Source organism: Dermacentor variabilis, chromosome 1 (assembly GCF_050947875.1).
Source record: "Dermacentor variabilis isolate Ectoservices chromosome 1, ASM5094787v1, whole genome shotgun sequence".
In the NCBI taxonomy this organism is placed as follows: Eukaryota; Metazoa; Arthropoda; class Arachnida; order Ixodida; family Ixodidae; genus Dermacentor; species Dermacentor variabilis.
In genome coordinates this window covers 99,830,728-99,853,665 of record NC_134568.1, presented here as the reverse complement: position 1 = coordinate 99,853,665, position 22,938 = coordinate 99,830,728, and the positions used below count along the sequence as shown (strand labels likewise).

Here is a 22,938-nt window from a genome sequence, read left to right as displayed (position 1 = left end):
AACATCAGTAACAAACAATTTTGAGGCTGATTCCTACGTTAGGGGCTTCGACTTAAGCCATCGGCGTTACCGTTGAGACTCCCCTTTTTGTAACGCACCTCAAAGGAATATTGTTGTAAAGCGAGGCTCCAGCGCAGGAGGCGGCCATTTTTGGGAGAGATGGTCTGCAGCCATTGGAGAGGGCAGTGATCCGTCTCAATGATAAACCTCGAGCCGGCTAGATAGCATGACAATTTCTGAACGGCCCACACGAGACATGCACACTCTTTCTCGGTGGCGCTATACGCCTGCTCACGACTGGTCAGCTTACGACTAGCATACAGGACGGGGTGTTCTACTTCTCCATTTTCCCGTTGGCACAGTACAACGCCCATGCCTCGCTCACTAGCATCGCACTGAACAATGAACCCTTTTGTATAGTCTGGCGATCGTAGCACAGGCTGGCTTGTTAGGGCACTCTTTAGGGCGCTAAAAGCTCTTTCCTTGGTCTCGTCCCAGACGACTGTTTGAGGCTCTGTCTTTCTTAGAGCATCCGTCAGGGGAGCCGCGATATCAGAGTACCTAGGGATGTACCTCTGATAGTAGCCGGCGACACCTAAGAACGACCGAATATCGGTCTTGGTGCGCGGTTGCGGAAAGTCTCGCACAGCGGCCACTTTTATTTCAGAGGGGCGGCGACGACCCTGACCAATCACGTGACCGAGGTAGACAACCTCGGCCTGTGCTAACTGGCACTTAGGAGCCTTTACTGTCAAGCCCGCTTCGCGCAGGCGGGTTAGCACTGCCCGCAAGTGTGTCATATGCTCAGACCAGGATGCGGAGAATATCGCTACGTCGTCTAGATACGGTAAAGCGAATTCTTGCTGTCCCCGCAACACTTTATCCATGAGGCTTGAAAAACAGTATGGCGCGTTCTTCAAACCAAAACTCAACACTTTAGGACGGAATGTTCCCATTGGTGAAATGAACGCCGCATACCTACTAGCCTCTTCTGTAAGTGGAACCTGCCAATAACCCCTGACAAGATCTAGGGTGGAAATAAACTGAGCGCTACTAACTTTCTCAAGGCGCTCCTCGATGTTAGGGATCGGATAAATTTGATCCTTAGTGATGGAATTAAGCCTGCGGTAGTCGACGCAAGGACGAGGTTCCTTGCCCGGTACCTCAACTAAAATCAAAGGGGAGGTATAATCACTCTCACCTGCCTCAATAACACCGAGCTGTAGCATTTTCTTTACCTCAGCCTCCATAATATCGCTCTGGCGGGGTGACACCCGATACGCCTTGGATCGTACTGGCTCTGGGGAGGTAAGTTCTATATCATGAGTAAGTACAGAAGTCCTACCAGGCCTCTCAGAGAACAGACCTTCAAACTCTTGTAATAGCTGGTGTAGTTCGGTTTTCTGCTCAGGCGACAGCGGTGCTTTACTGATAAGGTCACTAATGACTTGACCGGTGTCTTCCCTGTTCGTCACTGAGCCTAGTCCTGGAAGCTCGACCGGAAGCTCTTCAGGAACGTTTACCATCATGCACACCACTGCTTCCCTTTGTCTATAAGGTTTGAGCAGATTACAGTGGTAAACTTGCTGTGCTTTCCGCTTTCCTGGCAGACTTACCACGTAGTTAACGTCCGACAGTTTCTGAACAATTCGTGCTGGGCCCTCCCACTGCACGTCTAGTTTGTTGTTTAGCGATGTGCGCAATATCATGACCTCATCGCCAACCTCAAAACGACGGGCCCTGGCTGTCCGATCATAATAAACCTTGGCCCTCTGCTGGGCCTTTGCCATTGCTTCACCTGACAACTCCTGTGCCCTTCTTAAGCGTTCGAGGAGCTTAAGCACGTACTCCACCACGACTGGGTCGTCGCCCCTGCCTTCCCAGGATTCTCGAAGCATGCGAAGCGGAGATCGAAGCGAGCGACCGTACACCAGTTCAGCTGGCGAAAACCCCGTAGCCGCATGCGGCGCGGTCCTTAAAGCAAACATCACCCCAGGCAGACACAGCTCCCAGTCAGTTTGATGTTCAAAACACAAGGCTCTCAACACGCGCTTCATGACGGAGTGGAGCTTCTCAACGGAATTCGACTGTGGGTGGTACACTGAGCTGTGTAACAGCTTTACCCCACACCTTTCGAGAAAAGTTGTCGTCAAAGCGCTAGTAAACACTGTGCCCTGATCTGATTGGATTTCCGCAGGAAAACCAACTCGCGCAAATATGGACAGTAGTGCATTAACTATCTCAACTGAGCTGAGTTCTTTAAGCGGCACTGCTTCAGGGAACTTTGTCGCTGGGCAGATCACAGTCAAAATGTGTCTGTACCCCGTGGCTGTTACCGGCAGAGGTCCCACTGTATCAATAACGAGCCGTCTAAAAGGCTCCGTAATGATAGGTACCAATTTCAACGGCGCCCTTGATTTGTCCCCTGGTTTGCCCACCCGCTGACAAGTGTCACATGTCCTCACGAAATGGTCTGCGTCCCGAAAACACCCTGGCCAATAGTACTCTTGCAAGAGACGGTCCTTAGTTTTCTTAACTCCTAGGTGTCCGGACCACGAACCCCCATGTGACAAGCGCAACAGATCCTGACGATAGCATTGAGGCACGACCAGCTGATCGAACTCCACTCCTCTTCGGTCTAGATACTTCCGGTACAGGACTCCACCTCTTTCCACAAAACGCGCAGTTTTCCTGGCGATACCTTCTTTGACATTGCAGCGCACGTTTTCCAGGCTGCCATCCTTTTTTTGCTCGGCTATCAAAGCCGACCGGCTGACTTTTAGCAACCTATCAAGTCCGTCTGACGTAGGCGCGATGAGCAAATCAGTAGATAGCTCTTCTAACTTTCCCGAATCGGGATTTTCCTCTCCAGTATCTGGCGCCTTCAACGCTACAGACTCAATTTTATTCAGTTCGGGCGTGCTCTGAATATCAGCTTGCTGCGCCTCTGACCCTTTTTCGTTGTTTGATAACGTCGGCCCCGCAACTACCGCCTTTGCAGCGAGCTCCCGAACCTTCGATCTGGTTAAGGCCTGAACACTAGCTTCACCAAACAAAAGCCCCTTCTCGCGCAGGAGGTGATCGGACCTGTTTGAAAATAGGTACGGGTACTGGGGTGGCAGCATAGATGACACTGCCGCCTCCGTCTCAAGCGCTCCGAAAGGTCCTTCGATAAGCACCTTTGCTACCGGCAGACACACGCTATGAGCTTCCACGGCTTGCTTGATCCATGCGCACTCGCCCGTGAACATATGGGGTTCTACGTAAGACGGGTGAACTACATCCATCGTAGCTGCGGAATCGCGAAGCACGCGGCACTCTTTCCCGTTCACGAGGAGGTCTCGCATGTAAGGCTCGAGAAGCTTCATGTTCTCGTCAGTGCTGCCTATTGAAAAAAACACAACTTTTGGTGTTGTTTCCGGACACTGCGCCGAAAAGTGACCCGGCTTCTGGCACGTATAACAAACGCCCGCTCGCCTCATCTCGAACCGCTTTCTGCGTTCGGCTTCGGCTGCCGCCGTCTCCTTAGGTTCGGTCGCACTGCTTCCACTCGCATCCGCACTACGCGTGTTCCCCTTTGCTCTCATGGGTGTGAACTTCGGCCTCTCAAACTTCGAGCCAAATTCACCCTTTTGACCGTCCTTAGCTCCGCGAGCCCGACGCGTCACAAACTCCTCGGCTAGCTCAGCGGCTCTAGCCACCGTACTCACGTCTGGCCTATCCAAGACCCAGTATCGCACGTTCTCCGGTAACCGACTATAAAACTGTTCTAGCCCGAAACACTGCAGAACTTTATCGTGGTCACCAAACGCTTTCTCTTCTTTGAGCCACTCCTGCATGTTCGACATAAGCCTATACGCAAACTCTGTATATGACTCACTTCTGCCTTTCTCATTTTCCCGAAACTTCCGACGGAACGCCTCCGCAGACAGCCGGTACTTTTTTAGCAGACTCGATTTTACTTTGTCGAAATCCTCTGCTTCCTCTCTATCCAAGCGAGCGACTACGTCGGCCGCCTCGCCGGGTAACAAAGTGAGCAAGCGCTGTGGCCACGTTTCCCGAGAGAACCCCTGCTTCTCGCACGTTCGCTCAAAGTTAACCAGGAACAAACCAATGTCCTCTCCAAGCTTAAACGGCCGCATCAGGTCAGTCATTTTGAACAATACTCGTTCTCCTGCACCGTGTGCCTGACTTCCATTACGAGCGCGTTCCATCTCTACCTCGAGACGCTTCATTTCCAAAGCGTGTTCGCGCTCTTCTTTTTTCTCTTGTTGCTCTCGCTCTTTCTGTTCTTTACGTTCACGCTCTTCTTTTTCTTTCTGTTCTTTACGTTCACGCTCTTCTTTTTCTTTCTGTTCTTTACGTTCACGCTCTTCTTTTTCTTTTTGCTCTTTAAGTTCGCGCTCCTGTCTTTTTGACCTCTCCTCAATAGTCTCAAGGCATTCCGACAGCTCGTCATCCTCAGCCTCTAACTCAAGAATAGCCTTTAGCAGTTCAGGTTTTCTTAGTTTGTCTGAGACATCCAGACCCAACTCTCTTGCAAGCTCCAACAATTTCGGTTTGCGCAACGACTTCAAATCCATGGCTGCTCTGAATGCTGCTTTCTCTACTGCTTACTATTGTCTTGCCGCAAACTAACCCGGCAGCAACGACAACCACAATTACCAGCTCTGTTTCTAACACTAACAAAAGCCTGGCAAAGCTCAGAAGAAGAAAGTCCCGCACTCACCAAACCTCGCAGGCAGGAATTCCGCGCAGTCGTTCCGCTGCAGGCAACCAGTCGTCACACAGGGCTCGTTGCACTGCTCCCGGATCGTCGTTGAGCTGCTCAGCATACAGTCAACTGCATCTCTTCGCTGCTGGCCTCCGTTGTCGCGATCTCACCGCTGGCAGACAGTTGTTTCAAGTCGGAGGCGATCTCACCGCTGGCAACCAGATGTTTCGGATCGGACTGCTGGTACGATCTGTTGGGAACTCGGCGCTGACGCCCGTGGTTGTACCTGGGTCGCAAGCCCCAAGGGTAGCGTTGGCCTGGCGGCCTGGGGTACAACTGGAAGCATCCGAAGGTCCCGGCAAAGCATGAGTCGACTGGTAACAACCAAACAACTTGTTTATTTTAACATCGCAAAGAGTTGGTGGTCAGGTTTGACCGAAGTAGAGAGACGGGAGAGCACTTCACTCAACAGAAGAAATCGGAGCCCTCCCTTTGGCGTCCGGGGGCAGCTGTTTTTATACTCTCGCAGTTGAGGGCAAGAAGGAACCCCTCAAAAGACGAGCACGTGAATGTACAATGGGCTAATGGTGACGCACACTGTCGTAGCGATGCCGTAGCACCATGTCGAGCACGATCTCGTAGCACCCTGTCGTGGCGCTGCCGGTCGGACACAATGACTGTAATGAGAGGATGGTCCCTGCTTTGGCATCGCCTGTTTCGGGCACAATGACTGGAACGAGATCCCTGCTTTGGCATCGCCTGTTTCGGGCCCAATAACTGGAATGAGATCCCTGCTTTGGCATCGCCTGTTTCGGGCACAATGACTGGAACGAGATCCCTGCTTTGGCATCGCCTGTTTCGGGCCCAATAACTGGAATGAGATCCCTGCTTTGGCATCGCCTGTTTCGGGCACAATGACTGGAATGCGAGGATGATCCCTAGGCGGTCGCATCGCCGCAGTCGCGCCTGGAAACACCTGGCGATGAGTGTTGCGGCGACGACGATCGGGCCAAAATGTCTGCCGCCCCGCCGCAGTCGCGCCGGCAAAACCACGTGTCGCAGGCGAAACGCAACACTGGGTATGTGGTATACGCATGGCGTGGGACGTTTCGGTACTCGGGGCACGAGTAAAAGATTGGCCCCAATTTTCGGACACTGTCCACATGTAGCGAAACGGACGACGCTGCGTCACGTCACGTGCCTTCATCGAGGCATGAGTGGCACGATAAATGACAGCGCTACGGAGGCACGACTTTTCCACGATCAGCAGTGGATGCTGCTCGTGAACTTAATCTCTCTGTAGCGACTTCGCAATCGGTCGGCGCCTTGAGTGTGATGTCATTCAATTACGAATACAACTATACGAGTCGTTTTTGCCTATGAATTCAAGCCCAGTTGGTTGGCGTCGGCTTACAAAGCCGTTCGCAATCAAGACAGGCGTATAAGAAAATCGGGCGACCACTCGCGGTTGCCGTGCAGATCACGCACTGAAAGCACATGGCAGTGTTAATCGAACACTTATAATGGGAGAAAATGGATTTAAAATCCGGCCACAGAAGTCCATTGTGGAAAAGGACGCTCGGTACAGGTGCCGGCGTGTGTCGTCGCCAACAAAACACAAGTTACAGCTGCAAAGTTTTCCTTCGCCGTTACCACTGGCATGAGCGAAGCCATACGCCCCATAACGTGTTTAAAACACGTTATGGACGCTGTGGTAGTAGTCGGTGTCATATGGTACCGCATAATCCAGATACTAATTAATGCGGGATTTTAGTTACAATAGCGCTAATATCCTTCCAGAACTTGGTGCTTATACTCATTGACATTAAGTATCGTGAGTAAAAGGGCCAATAAACGAACCGCTGTGTGCAGGTATCCTTCTCTGCGGTTGGCGAAGCCAGCTCAAGAGCCACCACTGGTCGTTAGATTTGAAAGACATAAGTTCCCGTTTATAGGTTGAGCACTTTGGTATATTTAGTAATCCATGCACATGAACGAGCGAGATATACGAGATCAAACTTATAGTAATGAGAAAAACCTAGTCGCGCGAACGAAGGCGTGTTTCTTTGTGAAGGCGTGACGAAGTAAATAGTGTGTTTCTATATGTACAAACGTATGTGCATGTCTTCAACCTCGCATGCTGCATGGTTGCTGCGCCAAGCTCCGATTTCAGCAAGAATAATTCATATCATGCGTGTCTTGGCAGAAGTATATGGCCGAGAAATATATTATCGACCTATATATAAGGCGCAACTATATGATCCTCCGATGCAGAGCTATAACTCCCTCCCCAGCAATATTTTACTGCTCTCTATACGAAATCGGCTATCTCTGTGAAATCACGCTCGAGCATGCTGAAAGCGCGCGAGGGGTATGAGGCATGCATGGGGATTAGCAGGGCAATCGGAAGGCGCCTGATTACGTTTGGAATGGGCGTTTAAACGAGGCATAATTAGCAAAGCGCAAAGGACACGTGTGACGGCGTGAGCCAGCAGAGTCAGATGTGCAGCAGGCGCAGTGGCAGAGGCAGCACAAGAGACCTCGTGGGCTGTTAACAAGAAGCGGCGCCGAGCAGAGACGCATGTAGTCAGAGAAGTACACGTGACGTGCAATGCAGATAGCGTACACACATATATGCATGCGAAAACAGTATGAACCTCCGCACAAGCTCAACTCCCTGGGCGAAGACCCGAGGCCGTCGCATTGCATCGAGAACGCTGAGACTTGTCCACGGAGTAGCTCCACAAAAACATGTTCGTGCCTATAACGGCTGTGCTAGAGAGACAACAACGCCAGGAGCGATGCGGAACAAGCTGCCACACGCGATCGTGTTCAGGCCTGTTACTGCTTAGGGCATTCGTAGACTCGGGGTTGCAGGGCCCGTTTCTCTTTTTTTTTTTTTTTTCTGCAGCTCGTTCCAGTTCGAACCACTTCCATTTGGCCGATTTTGTCCCAATATAAACGCAATCGGTACGACCGGAAATCGAAGTCAAGACCTGAACGCCCTGTCCACCACCGCCTCGTAGCGGTTGATGACGATATAAATAGTGCCCTCATACGACGGTATGGCATATACGCGGCATGCGCAGGCGGGCGTGAAACGGAAGTCGCCGTTGAGGCCGGCCGGACAATGAGCCATTATGTACGAGGAAGGAGCTGCTAGTGGACCGGCCTCTTGTTCGCCTTCTGCTCAGCTACAGACGACGCACTTGAAGTGCAGAAATGCGGCACGTACTATAAGGCGGGTACCGTTCGACAGGCGCAGGAGATGTGTGTATGATGTAATGGTCATCCATTCACGCGACTAACGGCACAATTGGCTGTTTGAGGAGACAGAACTCTGCCCGCTTAATTAAGTGAATAAAATTGACGAAGTTGATAGGCGATGTGATAACCGCGGGGTTTGTGCTGCGCGGAATTTCCTGCACAGTTGTGCTGCTTGCAGGCGCGGCACCGGAACAAGTTCCTCGCAGGGCTCGTGAGGCGATCTGCGGGCAGCCCCCGCATCATTGATATAGCTTTTTCTCGCTCTACTTATTTCGTCGCATAGCACGGCCGCATGCAGGGAAGTCGGCTTCACCCTTTGTTCACCCTCAAGGTGAATACCTTTAAAAGTGACCTTGACGCTACGTTATACCTATGACTGTGCGGTCAGTTAGACCAATGACATCCAATGAGCGACGGTACGACAGAAGTCGCAACTATAGACTGCGTTTTCTCTTTACTGTTAGCCTGATGCCACTCACAGCGGGCCGCTGAAATCTCGAAACCTCGCGAGGGAACAGATAATTTTCAAGAATTTCAGATCAATCACTCTGTCGCTGAATCGTCACATTAATCTTTGCCTTCTAAACCTCCGGCATGCTTGGAACGGCGACATTGTGCCCAGACCTCTTACAAGAGCGGCAAGGGTGTCTTCCCTGCAATACCTCATTACTTTCCGAAATGTGCGCATATTGGGCGCATCTATCCGTGGTGAAGGCTACAAGAGCTCGAATTTACTTTAGGAAAGTCAACTTGATTTTAAAGGGCGGACAGTGTAGGGATGGGATGGCAAAATCACCTGCGCTCGTCTGCTCTAGTGTGCTTGCCTTTGCAAGCATATATATATATATATATATATATATATTTATTAGGGGAGAGGTCACATGAGTGGTCGAAAGCTCAGAATTGGATCCAGTATACGTAGCTCCTCCAGCATGCCTGTGCGCAGAACGAGAACGAAATGCGTGACCCGTGCTCATCAGGCGTCGACGGCGTCCTTAGTCCGCAGACAGGACGTGTCCGCCCTTTGTTAGACTCTCGCTTCATGACGGTGCCCGCAGACCTTTGTCGGGCGACACGCTTTGCTTTGTACATAGACGCCTCGTGTGCGTCGCTGCGGAGCAGGTACACTGCGCATCGACAATATGCGTTCAGCCATGCGTTTATGCACGTATATTCTTCTATAGCCAGTAGGCATGCGACATTCAAAAGAGGCACGTAGCAACCAAGACGACGAATGTGCGTGCACAAAGGCTTACTATGATTGAAACCCACGTCCTAAATGCGGCTTCGCCCAAGGAATCGTGCATAAGAGAGAGCCGAAACGGCACCGTGGTGCATGACTGAATGGCGCGGAAGTGAGCGGGATGTACAGTACTCGTTACAGATCGCGTTGAACTACTAATAGCGAGCCCTCAACGTACACAATCCTCGAACGGACAGTGCAGTGTTCGCGGACGTACAACGCTCGTCAAATGTGCTTAACTGGGCAGTATAGTATATATACGTGCCCGTTGTCTATATCTTAATTAGCGTGACCTTGTGTTTTGAACGTATGCATCCTTGAGGTGGCGTTGCCTTCCTTGCGAAGGAAACATTGAAAAAAATTAAAGAGAAGAGAAGGAAGACAAAGACACGGAGTAGAACAAATTGTGCAGCGCAGCTTCCGTTTCATTAGGAAACGAACGTTCTCAGTGCTTATTGCGGCCCTCATGCTGTATGAGTTAACGCTTTCTTCTCCCGCGCCTTTGCCTTCGTTATTAAACAAAAGATCCCTTAGTAATTGACGTACTGTCCATCGCGTCTTTCTTTCATCTCGTGCTCACGAGATGGTATCGCTCCAACCACACCCATGCATCCACGGTTGCGTACGGCATCGAATGCGCGTCACGTAAGTCCAGAGAGAGCTAGAGCTGTGTAGCCGCTCGGTCTCTGTTCGACTCGTTATCTCTGTGTTAGGTACGGGTCAGCGTTTAAGACAATGAGCAGGCTGGCAGGCAAAGCTATACTGGAATAGACGGTAGAGAATGGAGTCTGTGGCCTATGCTGCAGCACATCTATCACCGCGTTCATTTTATAAGACCTCGCTCGTTTACTGCTTACCAGTAGGTACATGTCGTAAAAACAATCGTGCAAAAAACTGTTCAAGAAGGCGTACCTATATAAACTGCCGGTTGCAGGTGAAAACAGTAGGAAACAAAACAAACTACGATTATGCGCGGTACGCGCGAAGGCTGTTTAAAGAAAATTCGGTCGACTTTGGACGCCAAGGAGGTTGGTCGCGAATACAAAGGCTGCTGGATCAAAATAAAATTAATCCTACTGTTTCCACTGCAATAACTATAAACAAGAAATGTGCATTGAAGCTTAGTTTTCACGAATGTTCGCCTTTCTGAAAATGTTATTTTTCATACCTACATGAGCACCTGTCTCGGTCAAATTTATTCATATGGTGCTCTAAAGAAAGTCACGATGTGCTTACTCCACTGCGTCAGCAAGAGCATCTGTCCTACGCCAAGTCACCTAGGCTTTGATCCGTTCAGCGCGGAGCCATACATATACTAGCTGCGAAAAGAGTCTGGATCTGCGGGAGCACATGTAGGTTCGGCGCGACGTTGACCTGAGTTCTCACTCAACGCTTACACCAAACTGTTACTGCAAAGCAAATTCAAATCTACAATGTCCATGACCAAACTCGGAAAATCCGCAAGTAAATCCCATGTCCCATCTCTTGGCTCCGCCAAGTTTTGGATGTGAATGCTGTGTATACGTGTGCGCCATGTGTGAGTGTGTCATTACATGCATCACGCTTGTCATCTGCAGCGTAGCATGCTAGGTGTATGACGAGGCAAACACACTCTCTCCTCCCCATCTCTCTATACAGTCACGTGGCGTGACCCACCGCTCTTTATTTTGCTTGCGGTAGCTTTTCACTGCGAACTCGTTGGGTGCTTGTGTGTGCGTGCGAGTTCGAATGAGTGGTAGGGGGCGTCCCGATTCCGTGTTGATGTGGCTCGTCTACGGGCACGCGGTCGCCTCGACAGTTCGCGTGGAGCGAACTGTTCCTTTGAAGCAAACGAGAAGCATATGCACGGGAGCCGCCGTGCAGTTCGACCGCGCGCATCGAACGGAGCCTTTCATTAGCACTCGCCGCGCGCACCCCACATTGCGACCGAAATGAAGACGAACGACACGGAGACAAATCAATTATGAACGGCCGCCGAATGATGGGCCGGTTGGTGGCAGCGCGCCAAGTGGCGGTCATTAGAGCCGTAATGCACACATGCAGCTTCCTTCTCCAAACAATGCACCCCTCTCCACTCGTGCGGACAATACTCAGGCGCGGACGCATCGCGGGCGGTCCTCCGCTGCTCCCCACACCGCGATGTTTGTTTGTTTGTTCCTCGCGAGAGGCGCGCGTCTCGCAACGGGAGCGGTGGATTACTCGCTTCGATTAGCCGGCGCCATTGTTTTCCCAACTGAAGTATATGGAGCGAGAAGCCGTACGGTCGAGTCGTTGCGCTTGTTAAACGACCAGAACAGGCGAAAAACTGCCCGAACAAAAACACGCTAAGGATGCTGGTACACATCAGTGTATCACACGTGTTGGTTCGGCTTTCGTAAACCATTGCAAACATTTGCATAGCCATATTGCCCAGATCCTTACTTTTTTATTGTTATTTATTTATTTTTTATGGAAGGCCGTCGGTATACTTGGAGGAGGACGCCATGCTTCTTGTACGTGGTACAGATGGCAAATCGATATCCTTCCTTCTTGCCCACTCCCTATATTTAAACTGGAATTCTGAGGTTTCACGTGCCGAGACCAGGATATGATTAGGAGGCACGCCGTAGTGTTGTACTCCGGAATAATTTTGACCACCTGTGGTTCGGTAACCCGCACTCAAGGAACAGTACACGAACATTCTTCCATTCTGCCCCCATCGGAATGCGGCCAACGCGGCCGGCATCGAACCCGTGACCTCGCGCTCAGTGGTGCAACGACTGAGCCACCAGGGCGGGTCGACTCCATGGAGACGTTACCAGATCCCCCGAAAGCCATCCAGTTTTTATATGTTCCGCGTCGCGCAGATGGCGTATAATTTCTCGTCCCGGGATGTCAGCAGCTCTTCCACGTTCAGGTTAGCGGATGAGAATTGGCGATTATTTGCGCGTATCATCCACGCAATGCGGGTCATTCGCCGTAAAAAAAGGCAGTAGATTGTCGCAGACGAGTGGCATCAAGAGTTTTAAGTTCTGTTTTTAATCGTTCGACTCTCAGGCCACAAGCCGTTAGCAACAAATAATTGCACGCGTAGGTACACGCCACAGACCGTCTCTGGCCTGTCTCTTTCACGTCTCGTTGATTTTATTTGTAAATTACCGTTAGAAAATTTGGCGCGCTCGTGCCGGTCACATGTCGCACCGGGAAACGACGGCTGACACCACGAAACAACAAGAACGCCCATCCGAGTAGAATAATTATACGCGTCTGGGTGTTAATTAACTTCCGCACATATATAACACTAACCTCGTAAACGCGAACATCGCGAGGCGGGCGCTACAATAAGCAGGTTGCGTGATCAGATGACCGCAGCCCTTTAAAATGCCCCTGGCCAGGTCGGGCCGCTTTGAGCTGAGACAAACGCAGTGCATACAGTGCGCGCTAACGATCGTGCCTGCTATTATACGTCTCTACGCTCCGCGGAGAGAGCATAAATTTCAAACCATTTGCCCTTCTCGCGGGCACCGCGCACCCAGCCGAAGAGTCGACGTCTATCGCGCAAGTGCGCCTACAGGTACATGACAGTGCTGTGACGTCGCTCATGGTGACACGTGACTTCGGTATTTATTATTCGAGGCAACATCAGTTATTTGCTTAATATGATGCTTCAATAGACAAATAATATTTTAGAGAAATAATAAAACATACAAACTGAATGTCTGCGTGTTTTTGTTTTACTTCGTGCCGTAGCGAGAGAGATGTATTTCCGTTTAGTCTGCTTGTTCCCACGTCGTGCAGTCACGCGCGCAGAGAACGAAACTATGTCACTTTCTACCGTGGTCCAGCGCCGCGACCATGCTCTTTCATCCTTTCACGCCTGCCTCAGGGCTCGTGGTTGTTGCACTGACTTACACCGCTGATCAGGTGCTCTCGTGCAGAGCGTGCGAGATCGTCCAGTGCGCGAAACAAAACAAATGCAACAGCTCGCGCGCGTGACCGTCACTGGAAGTGCGCCACTCAGCGAAAAAATCACCGCCCCTTCCAGTACGTGAAGATGGTCGAACAGCGAAGCTGTGTTGCGCTGCCCTTGAACTACGGCTTCTCGGGCGCGCAGCTCGGGGTCGGCTTTTATTCTTTCTTCAATTATTACCCTGCTCAGCCCGAAGGCGCTATAGCAGGGGGGTTACAATGTCGAAAAAAAAAAAAACGCGTTTTCACTGACACAGCACACTTGTTGACTTGATAAGTGATTCCATTCGCTAATGGAACGAACAAAAAAAAAAAATGAATCAGCCTACATATTAGTTCTAGTGCGGTATTCCAAAACCTTGGAACGATGATCAGTACGTGCAGAGACATAATGAGGCCTGTGTAAGTATATTTACTTTCGAATACCGGTTTTACCATGAAATATTTGATAAAGGAGTTTCAGACGCAATTTTTTTTTTTAGACGAGAGCAATGAATTTTCCGTGCTATTTCATTTTTCATATTGGTACAGCTATCGGTTTCTCGAGTGCCGGCATGAGACAAACCTTGCTGCTCTGTTCTGTATTTTTTCAAGTTTATCACTTAGTGTTTTTTGCCAATGGTCCCACACGGCACAAGCATATTCGAGCATTGGTCGAACGTATGTTAGGCAAGCAGTTGATTTCAAAGATGGCGGCGCGTGTCTCAGATTTCGCCGTATAATGTTTAAGGTCCTGGTGGCCTTAGCAGCCACTGTATCAACGTGATCATTCAATGAACAATCAGCAGAGAATGCCACACCTAAGTATTTATAGTGTAATTTTTGTTTCACTGTGTTATTGCTGATGACATACTCAGAGGTTAGCCTGTGTTTTTTACGTGTAAAAGTAACATGAACGCATCTTTTAGTACTTAAGTTAATTTTCCATCTTGAACACCATTTAAGAACACATGATCAGACACTTTGTAACAGGGCAACGTCATCTTTTCTAATTTTCCTATATAAGACACAGTCGTCGGCAAACAAACATTTACTAGAACTAATTAGTGAACAAATGTCATTTATATAAATTAAATATAAAAGTGGCCCCAAGACTGAGCCCTGCGGGACACCCGATTTGATATCTACGAAAATGGATTTCTTGCCATTTAATACTGCGCACTGTCGGCGGAATGATAGATAGTTTTCGATCCAAGCTAGAACTGTGTGGTCAATATTTAGTGATGCTCGTTTTCCTAAAAGCAAAGAGTGTGAAACAGCATCAAACGCCTTTTGAAAGTCCAGGAAAAGGCAATCAATTTGTCCGCCGGTGTCGATATGAGATACAAGGTCATGATAAAATTCAGTCACTTGTGTTGTGGCAAGATAGACCCTTAAGGAACCCATGTTGTTGTGAAGCCAGTACGTTGTTTGTCAGTAAATGTGTTATTATGTCTTCATATAAAATATGTTCTAATAACTTACATGGTATGGACGTAAGTGAAATGGGCCTAAAGTTATTTACATCTTTTTTTGACCCACCTTTCTGAATGGGGACGACATGTGCAATTTTCCAGTCATCGCGGAGGGTACCCGAAGATAAAGACTTGGTGTAGAGTACGTAGAGGTAAAGGGAAATTGGTTCAGCTTTAGAATGCTTGCTTTAGAATTCGAGGATAAATGCCGTCTGGTTCATTTGCCTTGTTATCGTTATTTTTGTTTAGTAATGCCTTGATTCCATTCACATTTAGCTCTACTGATTGCATAGTCGGAACGGAACTTGTGCATAGTGAAGTACCATAGCTGTGTTTTGGCAAATATACCGAACGATAGTGTTTATTTAGACAAGTAGCTTTTTCAATGCCATCTAATAACTTCTCATTAACAAAGATAATTTCGATGATGCCCGATGGATCAGCTCCGTAGCCTTTCAGCTATTGCCAGAATGCCTTCGCATTCGTTTTTATTTCCCTGCCGAGTTTTTCAAAGTAGCCCCCCTTAGCAATTCTCCCGGCGCTGCCGTTTAAACTCGACATCTCTGGCGCGCAGCTCGGGGTCGGGCTTACGACCACGAGCACGTTCACGAGCCAACTCTCATGACGCTCGCGGTAGGCAGCTTCTTCCTCAGGAGCAAGCACTACTCGTGGTCTTCCCATAGTTGTAGCTGGGATGGAATGTGCGGAACCACTAATCCAAAGCTCCGTATATTGGGCGCGAGGCCCACCACTGGGGATGCTGGCGCTGCAATCGTTTTGACGATTGGTTGGATTGCTTTGACGATTGGCGTCTTTGCGTTTCTTAACGAGCTTACGCACGCGTTCGGCTGCAACGGAGAGAAGGACGTCTGCGACGGCATGCCCGCAGTCCGCCGTTGTCACTTGCGTTCGATGTCTCGAGTTCGCTCCGCGGTCAGCAGAATCCGTCCGGCATTGCAGCTTGCGATTCTTCAAAATTAAATTGCTTCAAAATTATATCTTTCCGTCACGTAAGACAATGAATGGCTCATACCCCCTTAAGAAATGGCACATACCCCCGTAAACGCGGCCTCGCCATTACGACGTCAGAAGAGAAGTGAAATTCTACGCTGGAATGACGAGCGGCAACGGAGCCGGCTGTGGAAGAAGTCGCTCGAGGCACTGCTGATGATGATAGTTTTAGCGAAGTCCGACAACGAGTGCACAGGGTCTGCATAAACAGCTCCGCTGTAAAACGAGAGAGAGAGAGAGAGAGAGAGAGAGAGAGGGGAAGGCGGGGCCCGTGACGTGTTCGTCACGCGATTATCCGGTTCCGGTATGGGAGAACGCAGGGAAGGAATTTCGCTAGAGGGTTCGCAGCACTTCAAATATTTCTGTATCTGCAATTAATGAACTGATTTGAGAAATTATTGCGGTAGAATACTCCTTGCAGGGCTCGTAACAATTTCCAGCGTACAACCAAAATTTGCTATGTGGCCTGCTGAGGGGCCCTTCAAGGCGCTGTTAGCGCTGTTGTCGTTTTCCATTTGTTCATTGCCTTCGAAGCTGAACGCATAACCATGCATCAAACGTGACTTACTTGACTTTTTACCCTATAACATGCGCGTCTCTCTTCACGCAAATAATAACACCCCCTCCCCCTTTTTATTTTTTCTATACACAATGACAAAATATACCTTAGAGCAATTACGGGCTCGCAATTTTCGTTCCAGCAGCCGCAGCAGCAGCGTTCGACGAAAGAGCAAATTGCAGCAGTGTACGTGCCTGCGCTAAGACGCTTCTGGGAACGAAATACATAGCTACAGTCGCTACCGTCACAATCAAGAACAAAAAAAAAAAGAAGGGTAGTGAGGGAGGGGGGATTCACCTGGACAACTCTTCTATACGGTGCCTCATATATATCCTTATCGACGTTGGCACGACCTTCAAACAACTCTTTGTGTATTTTTGTGACCATGCAGGCGGGTCGCACAACGAGGAAAATGAAAATAAAAGGCGTCTTCACGTTTCTCTCGGATACATCCATTAAGCCCAGTGTTGCATGCTCACCGATGGCCATCGCAATCGCGCGCTCGCCTCAATGACGTAACTATATACACTGTGGGCACGCATTACCTAATCAAGCCAAAAGGCCACATGTTGTGTTTTCATTATTTGTCCATTACTATTATTACCACCATTTCTATATCTCTCTCTCTCTCTCTCGAAGTGCTTTGCAAGCATCTTTGCTGCGACCCGCACATTCAGCGATGGTCGCGAACGGGCGGTCCTTCCCACGTGGTATGGACAGAGGAATAAGATCTACAGAGGCTCGGGCGCGTTTTGATCGTTTGCCAACAGGATCTCCGTATTAAACGCCGCTGGTGCCGGAGAAAGTGAAGAAGCCCGCGTATAGCGACACGGACGCCCGCCCGTACCAGGCCCCGCGCGGTCTCGGGAAAACAATCTGCGCGCGAGAGGCAATTACACAACCGGTACGTCGCCGACCATCATCATCAACAACCGTATGCATCACGCGGTAGCAGGAACAACAACATCGCGGACACACATATGCACGCACGAATCAGCGCTCTTCCTGCTCCGTGTCTGGGAAGCCGTGCTTTTTCCAGTCTATTCTATAGGCACAGAGACAAAAGGCGAAGGAAATCAGCGATATACGACGAAGAGAGGAAGAAAACAAAAACAGAACATGACAGTCCCTTTCCTTTTTTTTTTTTTTGCAGCAGATACAAATGATGGCACGTAAGCTTACAGAATGGTCGTCGATCACTGTTCGCGCCACAGTATACGCAGCGCAGCACGCAGCGTACGCGCGGAGGGAAGAATAAGGAATAAGTGCGGAATTGGCAGCGGCCCGTTCGCGCTTGGCTTCTGTGCTCCCTGGCCGAATTTCATTTTTCTTTCTTCTTCTTAGACGCTTCCGGATAGCCGAGAAGGAATTGCAGCTTTCCCCATCGTTGAGCCCCTAAGAAAGAGTAGAGTCTTGATTTTTCCCTTCCTGTCGAGGGCACGAGGAATTGCCTGCATTTGCAGACAATGGACGGTTCTTCGTCTTGAGCGGAGTGTGTAATACAAGCACCGCCGGCGTAGAGCGGCAGCTTTGTTCTCGTGGGGGCCATGGGTGACACAGCGGACTCTCGGGTAATGAATGTGCTGGTGAAGAAGCATAAAAAAAAAAACGGTAAAGGAACCACTTCCACCCGGGTCACCAGTCTTGCGGAGAACTACACGTTCGTGCCGTATAGTTCTAGCTGTTCAGCCCAGAGCATTACTGAGCGCACGCAAAACCTCACGAGGAAAAAAAAAAAATAATACGGACACTCGATAGTCGCATGTGACCAATCCAGATAAAACCTCGGAAGCGAGGTTACGCAGAGCATAGTTACGCCGCGTTGCAGTGAAGAAAGTATTTTTTCCACCCATAATAACAATGTGATTGAAACATGTCACAGACCAGCGGTCGTTATAACAAAGACACCCGTGACACCACGACGGTTGCGCAGTCCAAGATCGTAGCACCACAGTGCTACGATCCTGTACGCGCCAAACTGCTTTCAGGCATGTCATAGTGAACTGGCGGATGTGTACGAGAGTGTGAGAGTTTGTCGTGCGGGGCTAAAAAAGAGAGTCTATCCAGATCGCAGCCTGTAAGCAGTCACGGGTGCATTCGCAATGTTCGTATGAATACAATGAAGGAATACTTTTTTTTTTTTCTGGCGACCAGTTGAAGCATCGTAGACGACGAGCGCCGCAAGCGCAACTTCAGCAGTCAGCAGAGGAAAAGCACGACGGGGACAAACATACGCGCTGACGCAGGCTGCACGTGTACAGCTTGCAACGAAAAGTACATCTTGAGACACTTTTAAACCAAGCGCTTTACCTTCTCGAGAAGCCGTTTCAGCCATTCTTTCGTGTTACGTGATACGAGACACCAAATACAGCTGCAGAATGTAGCCCGTTCCAGGAAATGCTATATACGCTGCAGTCATGCATGTCGCGTACCGCGCAGGACAGCGCGTGCACTCACCGGCTGCAGTTGGGCTCCGCCACACAAATGGTCTCGAGTGCGGAACAGCCGCCGGCCAGTGTGGCGCACAAAGACGCTGCCAGACGACGACGACGCAGCCAGGTGCAGTCGTAGATACGCTGCCGATCGGTAGCAGCGTCGGGACTGTCAGTACAGGAGAAACGGCAACGTCGACGTGGGTGCGCCCACTCTAGTCGGGCTGCGCGGAGAAGCAGGCAGTCAGGGTGAAGAAGGCGTCGGCGGGCCGGATAGCGTGTGCTCCTCCGATGCAGGAGTGCGCCGACGTTTCGGCCGCTGCGCGCACCGTTCGCGTTGGTCCGCTTCTGAGAAATAACTGGCCGCGACCAAGGCGCCCGCTGCCGTCTCTGTCTTCTCTCCTTCACGCGCCCTCCCCCTGCGGCCTCCTCTCCGCTATTATTCCTCGTCCGGGTCGTCCCCACTTGGAGGAAAGTGAGAGTCGTCGCCCAACGCCGCCGCCCGACTCCTCTGTCCCGGAGTTCCCGGGCCACACACGCGCCTGGACGCGTTCGCAGTACGCGGCGGCGACCAAACAGCTGAGCGAGCGGGTTGCGTTTCGTTAGATGGGCGCGCGCGTGTTGTCCTTATCGCGGTCGCGGCGCCCTTGCACTGGCGGAGGAACCAGGCGGCCTTGGCGGCGGCTCTCCTCCGCCTGCGCTCGACGCCATGTGCCTTGCACAGGTGCGTAACAAGAGTGGCGCCGGGAAAGGCTCGGCAGCGAGGCGCGTTATAAAGTTGCACGGGCGCCTGGGAGGATGCCACCACAGTAGGATTCTGTCGCCACAGACGGAGGGACGGATGCGCGTCCTCGTGACGGACAGAGAATAGGGCTGACGTCCAGGCTGAACACGACGCCACTGTCACTCGTGTATGCCAGGGCTACAGAATCCCGTGTTTAAGCTGCTCTCTTTTTAATACGTTTTGGTGCTAAAAGTTCGTTACAAGCTATATCTTTCACAGCACGCCAGGTGAAAAACATGCTGCTCCGCCCATGCTATGAGTGGTCTTCGTTGCACGGCATCATTCACGTATGCTTAGGCAAATTTCAGCGAAAGGTTATTGAGACGGAACGGTTCAATGACCATCGTGGCGAATTAAGCGGATATTCATTTGCCTGCGGGCGCAATCTATATGTATAAAGCTTTCGGGGAATGCAACGAACTGAACGTGTTTTGCACCTTACAACTAACGTTTCATGTTTTTCTTCATAGCATTGTCGACGTTACGTCATCTCTAGCGCCCGCGAATTCAATTGATCCCCATCATATGTACCATCTATGCCAAGTCCGGAACGAACCACGGTCGATGGCTGCAACGCTCCGCTTCTGAGCATTCGGTTCAATTTGTCGACAGCTGACAGCCTTCGGCGACTCATACCTTCTTACATCTGTCTGCAGATGTGCAAATTCCACTGTCCAGAATAAGCCAGTGACTTACGGATACGATTCATACTTTGTACAAAGTCCCTAGCCCGCTGCACATGCTGCAGCCCATTGTGTAGACGTGAAAATTTCAGAAGGAGACTGGAGAAGGGCCTCGGGTTTCGTCGCGAGCAGACGATCTCAGTTGACATCGACACCCGATGCGGCACTCCGATGCACTTACTGTTTCCATGTCAAAGGTGTTCGGCAACGCGGAAGCCAGGATGGACGAATATATATATATATATATATATATATATATATATATATATATATATATATATATATATGCGCTGTGTTGGTCACAGCACATCTCTCACGTACACCCAGGCTATCTTATCAGGTCGTGGTGGAATTAATCCTTTCGGTATACATGCCGCGCTGTTAATGTATATGGGAAAAGTGGCACTACTACGCTTTCCATCGTGCGCTGCCTACATCATAAACTAGACATGTCACATGAATAACGTCCGCTGTAACTCTTCTCATTGTATTACTCGTGCGTATACGTAGGATAATTCGCGAAGTAGAACATGAAAACAATGCATCTGTAGTTGAATGCTCATTGCATAACTTGAGAGACTAGCCATATAATCGCCTCGCGTTCTTTGGATCCGCCGCAGAGGCTCGCTGTGGCTATGGCGTTCTGCTGCTGGAGCACGAGGTTCGTAGGTTCGATTACCGACCGCTTTCCGACAGGGGGCGGAATGCAAAAAAAAACGATCGTTCACCGAGAACTGGGTGCACGGTAATTAACCCTAGGCAGTCAAAATTAATCCTGAGCCCTACTCCGCTATAGCGTCATTCATACCCCGTGCGTTGCTTTTTGAACGTAAAACCCCGTGAATCAACACCTTCGCTGCGAGACTTACACGATTTTTACACCAGTAACGTCAATCCAAAGGCGATCACGGCGAAAACGCAGAGACCAAGCAGCAAGTCAAAACTACGCAAACGAATGAAAAAAAAAAGAAAGAAAAGAAATGAAAACATGTTCGTGACAGGAACCGGTAAAAACCAACCCACGTCATTCGAAGCAGAATGAATCGCGGCCTGCTGTCACCTGCGTACGCAGTCAGACGCATTTCAAACAGCCAACGGGTTTGTTTCTCCAAACAGATGCAATGCTGATCACGCCCGCAGTTCGGCAACCTTGACGTCTGCGATGAGAGAAGGTAGTCCTTCCTACGCCGCTTCGGTGTGAGTCTCTCATCTGCCATCGTCGCGAAAGAGCGAAGGAATATATATATATATATATATATATATATATATATATATATATATATATATATATATATATATATATATATATATATATATATATATATATATATATATAAACGGACACACGCACGCACACTCGAAAGCACAACTCCCTGATGGTTTTCCGGCTGATATGTAGTATATGTATATGCAAGCTGGCAATACTCTTTAGCTAGGCGAAAACGTTTTAGATTATGCTTTTTTTTTTTCGTGTCATCCGACTTTCTTTCTTTCTTTCTTCGTCTTTTCTCTCGACTGGTCATTTGCTCGGAGACGTCTCCGCCTGCTTTAAACAAAACAGCAACAAAGAAAACCTAAAATGAAAAAACAAAATTTTTTTCCGGAGAACCAGAAAGCACAGCTGCGACGCGCACGTGCCCGGCTTGGTATATCGTCTCGGAGGCGCGGAAATCCCGTCTTACTTCTATAAACGAGGAAAAACAGCTCTCGCAGCCGAGTCCTCGCGTCTGTAGCTCGTTCCACCCTTCGGCGATGTCCAGCCGATAAGCGGACAGGCGTTCTCCGCGCGGACGGATGTCTGCGCTGTTATTACTTGCAGATCGAGCATGAAACAGGACCATAGTGTGCGTACACATGCGCGAAGCTCCGCCACGTTCAGAGGTGGGGGCTGCGCGATGCTTTGGTTTCACGTGCTTGGCTTTTTCAATGTAGGAAAACAGGCTGCTCAAAAGGCACGCAAGCGTGTGGCAAGGTGTCACGTGACAGAGCCGCCGCGCGAATATAAGATGGGAGATAGGAAGATATGTTCGCAAACAAACCCCCATCGGGGTTCAGGTCACAAAACTTCCGCCTTTTCTTGTCCATACGCGGCTATAGCACCTGCCAAGTACAGTTCGCATGTCCAAAAAGAAAAGCGTAGCTCATTGCGCAAAAACACTCTGCTTACCTTAACGCCGTTGCGAAGCCTCTATAGTTGCACTAACTTACTTAACCTTGTCCCCCATAGCTCGCAGCTCGCTCGTCGAAGAATGTAGCAAAGTGCAATTATGACTGATTTACGCATTCGTTTATCTCTACGTGCGTAAAAAAAGAAAGAGCATAAACCAGACATGAAAATCCGTTCTTATTATTCAAATCTAACCACGTTGCTTGGTGTTAATACATGCTGCACTTGATAACTACATATTATATGTGGGCCAAAATTAATGCTGCCAAACATTTTGTTGGAACACTGTAATAGTACTGTAGCAGAAAAGTCGATACAAGACTTCGTTTTTGGCACTGGCTAATCCGTGCGCACGCTAAGATTTCTTAATGCCTGAGCGAAAGGTCCCAGCTTTATGCAGCTATACTCCAGGCGCACGGGAAATTGTAGCACCGTCTAGGAGTATCTATACGATACTGAGGCTTTCCCGGACAAGCATCAGGTTGCGGGCTCGTTGGTTAGCGATTTCTATCTAACGACTGGATCTCAACGATGACAGTATGTACCAGAGAAGGCCGAATCGTATTCGATTAGCTAAGTTTCGTCAACATGCACCGATAGCAATATTTGCGTTCAAGGGTAAACAAATGGTCTATTACTTTCCTGTTTATTCATTGAACAACTCAATAGCAATTAA

At 49.6% G+C, this 22,938-nt stretch overlaps 1 protein-coding gene across 1 annotated transcript in view; it reads right to left on the bottom strand.

Moving 5' to 3' along the window:
- Positions 1 to 19,200, bottom strand: part of LOC142581758 (Ig-like and fibronectin type-III domain-containing protein 2) — a 98,039-nt gene extending 78,839 nt beyond the window's left edge. Inside the window, exon 1 of the mRNA XM_075691231.1 lies at positions 18,654 to 19,200. The gene's annotated coding sequence lies outside the window, so the exon portion shown is untranslated. The remainder of the gene's footprint in view (positions 1 to 18,653) is intronic.
- Between the last annotated feature and the right edge of the window lie 3,738 nt (positions 19,201 to 22,938).